The following is a 7,141-nucleotide window of genomic DNA, read 5'->3' on the forward strand; positions in this document are numbered from 1 at the left end:
GTGCCTTTGGAATCCAAGAAATAGTTCTAATTAGTTATATGGCTTTGGAGTTTTGAATATATGTGTGAAAGCTCTAACTTCATAGTAACAGTTAAAATAGAGAAGAAACCATCAAAACATGGGAAGGTGGGGCAGGTGAGAAGTCTGGTACAACTTCCAGGTTTCTGGTTTGGGAAACAGTGCTCATTGAGATCAGTAAAAAGTAAGCTCTATGCCCAACATGGGGCTTGCACTCATGACCTGGTGATCAAGAGTTGTATACTCTGGAATGAGCCAGCCAGGTGCCCAGAGAGGAAGTGGCTTTGGATTAGAAGAGATACCCTCCCTCCTCACGAGGGAAGATGTAGTTAGATAAAAGTATAGGGAGGTTTGTGGGCTGAAGGTGGGTAGAAGTTTTAAGACCTTCATATCTAGTGACTTTAGGACAGTTAAGGGCATTGTGCAAGGGTTTGGGGTTTAAGTTTGGGAGAAAAACTGTTGATAGATTTGTTGGGACTTGGTTAGTCTAGCTAAGAATAGGCTCCAGTTTTGTGGTGGCAGTCCACTTACTAACACATTCAGTCACCCAGCAGGTGGGTAGTTAGATCAAGCTCTGGGATGGGGAAGGCTTTGATAATTGTCATTACCCTTCTGTTTAATGGTTGTCAACCCACCTATAGAATCATCACCTATGCCCTCTCGATAGTTGGTTGTTTTGATGGGGTGGGGGGGTTGCCATCAGCATTTTAAAAAATTGCTGTCCTACCTGTTGTCTCAGAGCTTTTTAAAGCACCATATTAAGGTTAGTAGTTTTTTTTTTTCCAAGAGAGCCAACGGGCTCCAAAGAGTTACATGACTACTAGCAGAATGGTGAGTCGAAGTTAGAATGTGTTCATGATTCCAAATCCTCTGTTCACAGTTACTTGCTGAATGTCCTCAAACTTAAGTGCCCCTACCCTCGGACACCCTGCTGTAACTGCTAACTTAAGCTTTATTGATACCTGAACTGTAAGCATTTAGGAATATATTACTTGATCCTAAGACCCATGTTCAGTTTATTAGAAGATGATTTGCTGAACGTGAAGACTAGAGCTAATTGTTACTGAATTAAATCCTTAAAAAAAATGAAAAGCCACAATCATAAAGCTGGGTAATTAAAACTATAATAAAACTTAAAATTAAAAAAAAATGAACTTACGCTCTTAACTATTTCCCATTACTTGTGAACATGCTAGGAGTATCTGCACACAGAGACTGCCTGTCTAATAGCTTCTATAGCAGTCTGGTCCCTGACTTTCTAAATGATCTGAGTATAGGAATGGACACGAAACAGAGTTTGGAGATGAATGGCACAACTTCTCTCATCTTTATTGAGGATACCTGGGCAGTAATCTACCTAAAATTACCTTCTACCAATTGTGTACCCTGCTTACACAAATACTGAGAGTGGAACATTAACATGCCCTCGTATCAGCTATAAGCAGGCAGATAAAGTAGGAAGTTAAGATGAAGATTTTCATTTAAATTTAATATTCCCTAAATCCTTAATCAGTTTTGCTGTTTTTCTTCCCTAGACTTCTAATTTGGGTGTACTCTGGGGAGGCTTAGCTTCCCTGCAAGCCTTGCTGTTCTTTTCCTGTCTCCTGGCTTTAGATGTTAATATGCTGTCAATTTCTAAATTTATATTTCCAATTCAGACCTTTTCCCCAAACTGCCTAGTCTCTTTAAATATCTAGTAGGCACACCAAACAACCTGCCATGGCTGAACTCTTTACCCTTTCCCGTAACCCCACCATCTGCTAAGCCTGCAATCTTTCTCAGTAGCCAATACCATCATTTTAATTGCTTAGATACAAACTTTGAAATCAGTTGACTTCTCAATACCTCACATCCAATGCATCAAAAATCTTTTTGTCTATCTGAAAATAACCTAGAATCTGACCACTTACTCCTTCCACTGCTTTCATCATTTGCCTGTTAAATTACTGCAGTAACTCCTAACGGTCTCCCCATTTTCTCTTGGCCTGTCTACAATCTTTTCGGCATGTCTGTCAGTTTTTTATCATGTCTCTCCAAACTCCTGTAGTGGTTCCCCATTTCTATCATGAAAGCTCCAGTCTTTAAAAGGTTTTTCCATTATTTGGCCTCTTACATCTCTGACCACACCTCCCAATACCACTTCCTCCTCCCGACTCATTACATTCCAGCCACTCTGGCCTTGTTTTTTTGTTTTGTTTTGTTTTGTTTTTTTCAAATAGGCCGGGCATGTGTCTGCCTCTCAGCCTATGCAGGGGCCATTTCCCCTGCCTGGAATGCTTTGGATATCTGCATGACAGTGTCATCTTCATGTGGTTTATTTTCACCTTTCTGTTGGAAGAATGGAACCTAACTCCCTTACTCTGCTTTATTTTTCCCAAAAGCTTATTAACAGAATATGTTACTACCACAGTATACGGTCTGTTTGTTGTCTAATAGAATACACAGACCCATGAAAACAAGGATCCTGTTTTTGTAAATCCTGAGTTCCTACATGAATGTGTGTGCTACATAGATGTTAATAAATGAATGAATGTCTTTTAAATGTAGCTCTACTACATTATATTGTTAGCTTAAGCTTATACAGGTATTTTGTAGTTTTCAAAAGCTCACATTTATGCCACTTTGATGAAAAGCTTTAGTGCCTTGTTTTCACTAACCAAAGGAAATCTGAAGAGAGTTTTTGCTTTTATGGAATAAGGCAAAAAGTAAAAACAGTGTTAAGCACTTGTTTTACAGCCAGCTGTTCTAGAGGTTGTGTGTACTCTGAGCAGTTGAATGGCACCAACCAAGTTCCTTCTCTGGAAACCACTCCGCATCAAACCACCATAGCTTTGAACTGTGAACATCTGTGCTTTGTCTTGATTTATTTTGTATATCCCTTAGCAAAATGTGTCCTAAGGTATTAGAAAAGTCTGAGAGGTTATTTTTTGGGCCTGGGAATACTCAAAGTTTTCTACATAAATTAATGGTAATTCCTTCTTTATGCCATGTTAGCTCTACTTTTGGTTAACAGGGAAACCTGTAATACTAGTTGGAAGAGCTAATTCAGCATCTTTCCAATTGTAAAAAGTTTTTAAAATGTCATTTTAACCCTTTTTAATTATATTTCAGTGGCAGTAAATACATTCACAATGTGCAACTCTCTCCACTATCCCTTTCCAGAACTGTTGCATCATCCCAGGCAAACACCGTACACATTAAACAATAACTCCCCATTCCCAGTTCGCCCCCAGCCCCTGACAAACTACTATACTTTCTGTCTACAAATTTGCCTCTCCTAGGTACCTCATAGAAGTGGAGTCCTATACTATGTGGTCCTGTGTGGCTGGCATATTTCACTTAGCATAATGTTTTCAAGGTTCATCCATGTTCATCCATCAGAATTTCCTTTTATTTATCTATTCATCTGTTGATGGGTATTAGGGTTTTTCCACCTTTTGGCTATGGTGAATAATGCTATGAACATTTGTGTACAAGTCCCTTCTTGCAATTCTTTTGGATATATATACCTAGGAGTGGAATTGCTGAATCATACGCAGTAATTCGATGTTTGAGGAACGCCAAAACTTTTCCACAGCAGGTGTACCATTTAATCTTCCCACCAGCAATGGGTAAGAATTTCCCTTTCTCCACATCCTAACGAACACTTTTCGTTTTTCTGATAGTAGCCATCTTAATGGGTTTGAAGTGTGTCATTGTCCACTGTGATTTTTGGTTACTCATCATTATTGAGTCTTCCCAACATACTAAACTTAGTTTTCATTGAACCAATTCTGTTTGTATTCATTTCACTGGTTTGTGCAATAGAAAGCCATGAAATCAAAGGAAAAGGTACTATTGACCTAGTTAAGAGCAAATGCAACTGAATAGTAAACATAATTAGTAAGAGCAGAAGTTCTTGAGTGCCTGACTGGCTTAGTTGGATGAATATGTGACTCTTGATCTCAGGATCATGGTGGGTTCGAGCCCCACGTTGGATGGAGAGATTATTAAAACTATAAACTTAAAAAAAAAAAAAAAAAAGGCCCGCTGGTTTTGGACATGTATAAGTCTGTTTTATAGAGAAAATGTATAGGTAGGTTATATGGGGGTCACTTGAATGCTCATACAGTATCAACATTTTCCTTATTAAATGTTCAAAAAACTTGCTACTAAAAACATGGCCTCTAGCCTACCAATGTGAGCATCATCTGAGCGGGAAACTTGTTACAAATGCTGAATCCAGGGCTCCATCCCAGAGTTAAGGAATCAGAATATGCCTTTGGACAAGATGCTCAAGTGACTTATGCAACGTAAAGATCAACAAATTGACTTTTTAAACTTTTAATGGCTACTTAATATTTGAACTTACAGTTTCAATCAGTTCTTATGGAGTATTCAGGTTATTTCACTCAATTTTGGATAACAAAGGATACTGCAGTGAATGTCTGTATAAATAAATGTTCTTCTCTGTTTTCCAAAAAGAAATTTCTTAGAGTGCTGGATTCAATAAATATGAATATTTGAGGTTTTTTGATACTTGAAATTACCCTCTGTTTTACCTTCACCTTAGCTGTATGTGAAAAGTCACATTTCTCCATATACTTTTCAATAATGGTTTCTTTATATATAGATATATCTCCATCCATTTTGGAGGTGAAAACTGGTGTTTTTAAATATTTTGTGACTTTTACAAGGACTTAAATAGTTTAAATATTTTAAAAGGTTAGCATGCTGCCATCTAGTGATAGCTTTATGTAAGAAAAGGGTAAGTCATGATTTACTAATTGATTTTGTATGCATTCCGGCCCAAACTAATAAAACCAATAAAGGGCAGACCAAAAAACTGAAGGGTCCAAGCCAAGTTCGAATATCCAAGAAAGATCTGAAAGATTCTTTTCTAATCTAATATCTCTGGTAAGTCCCAGCAGAATAGTCCAACCAGAATGAGGTAAAAATAATGATTTTTCTGATGGAATCAGTTAATAAAATCAGTTAGTTGGTTAATATCTTTATTTGCATCCTTCTACTGAAAATATTTCTGAATTTGATCAATGCACACAATAAGTCATTGAAGGGAAGTTATTTTGACCTACAAATTTTGTACTTCTATACATAGACCGTTACTTTAATTACAGAATATATTTAATGTTTCTTTGAAGAGATGTATATAATACTCTAATGTCATTCTGAACAGAATTCTTAGGTGGGTATGAGTGGTCTTAATTTTATTTAGTTATACTGTATTTGTTTTTAGCCCTAAGTGAAAGCTTATCTTTTTTAGCATTTGAATGCCTAGTCTGTACTAAGTATGGGACAGGAATGGACCAAGGATATTCCTTGTTTTGGGGGAGCCAGGAATAAGAAAAATTTCTATTCAATGAATACTTAAAATTGTGTATTTCTTTTCTTTCTTTTTTTGGTGGGTAGAGGGGAAGACTTAGAGCAGGAGCGGGGAAGGGGCAGAGGGAGAAGCAGACTCCCCACTGAGCAAGGAGCCCAGACACAGAGGTTTGATCCCAGGACCCTAAGATCATGACCTGAGCCGAAGGCAGAGACTTAACTGACTGAGCTACCCAGGGGCCCTTAGAGAATACTCAAAATTATTGTAATGTGCAAAATACCTTGAACATACAACGGAAGAAAGCAATGTTCTGTCTGGAATCAGAGTTGATGAGACTAATATATGCTGGTCACTTCTGATGTGTTATTTCATAAAAGTGTCAAAACAGTATTATTGGGATTCCTCATTTTACAGATGAGAAAACAAATTTAGATTCAGTAGCAGGGCGTCTGGGTGGCTCAGTCGGTTAAGCATCTGCCTTTGGCTCAGGTTTTGATCCCGGAGTGCTGAGATTGAGCCCCTCAGCGGGGAGCCTGCTTGGGTGTGTGTGCGTTCTCTTGCTCTCTCGCTCTCTCAAATAAAGTCTTAAGAAAGATTCAGTAGCAAAGCAGTAATCCACTTTACCATGGAGTCAGAAGAGCCACCCAAGAGAATGTAATAGTGAGTCTTGGTGGTCTTTATTTACAGATGATAGGAGATGATATGGAGGACTGAAGTTAAATTATTAGAATTAATAGATTAGCAAGCTCTGTGTACACAAAATATAGAAATCAGGTATAAAGTAGCTGGTATTACATTTGCTAAAAGATGTGCAAGCCCTCTTTTGGAGGAAGTTTTAAACAACTTCATTGGAAGACAGATCCAAGTTAATGGACATACCATGTTGATAAATAAAGAGTATTATGACAGTTCCGTCAAACTGATGTAGTATTAGTGCAAATTCAATTAAAATTACAAGAGGTTTGTTTCTTTTTGTTATTACCCTTGATAATCTGTTTCTAAACTTTATGTGAAAGTTAAAGGCAAATGAGTAAGAAATGCATAATAAAATCACAGGTGCCATTTCATATCTACAAGATTGGCGAAAATGTTTAATTGGTTCTAAGTTTTGGCTAGGATGTGATGCAGTGAAAAATACTACTGGAAGGAGTGTAAATTGGTACAACCACTGTGGAAATCAATTTAGCATTAGTTTGTAAAGTAAATGCACATATACACTAGGAAAGCTTGTGTCTCTGCATTAGGAAGCATTTACAAGAATGTTTATAGCAACATTTTAAATAGCAAAAAACGGAACAGCTCACATGCCCATTGACAATAGATAGTTAGGACATTTGTACAATGAAGTACTCTGGCCTAAAAATACAAGAACTCTAGCCATATGCAGCAAAATTAAGTAAATCATGTTTACTGGAAGAAGCAAGTTCTGGAGGAGTTCACACAGTGTTCTTCCATTTATATAAAGTTCCCAAACAGGGAGAATTATGAGTGTGAGTATTAGGGAAATAATAGAAAATTAATAAAAGGAAATTGTTAATATTCAGCATAGCAGTTCTGGAGGCAGGCAGGTAAAAGAATACAGTCAAGGGAAGTGTTCCACTGGGGCTCCTAAGGTACATTTATTAGAATGGTTGCTTTGATATGTTTTAAGATTTCAGATACCATCAAAGGCGAGCATAAGGTTTGTATTATCAGAAGTGAGCCATGACACAAATTTCTCTGGGAACAGCCTAAAATTCGGTACTTCACACAATACTAGGTAGAGGAAGCCAAATGTCTGGTCACCAGTGTCTAGGGTAC

The sequence above is a fragment of the Canis lupus genome, chromosome 10 (assembly GCF_003254725.2).
Source record: "Canis lupus dingo isolate Sandy chromosome 10, ASM325472v2, whole genome shotgun sequence".
In the NCBI taxonomy this organism is placed as follows: Eukaryota; Metazoa; Chordata; class Mammalia; order Carnivora; family Canidae; genus Canis; species Canis lupus.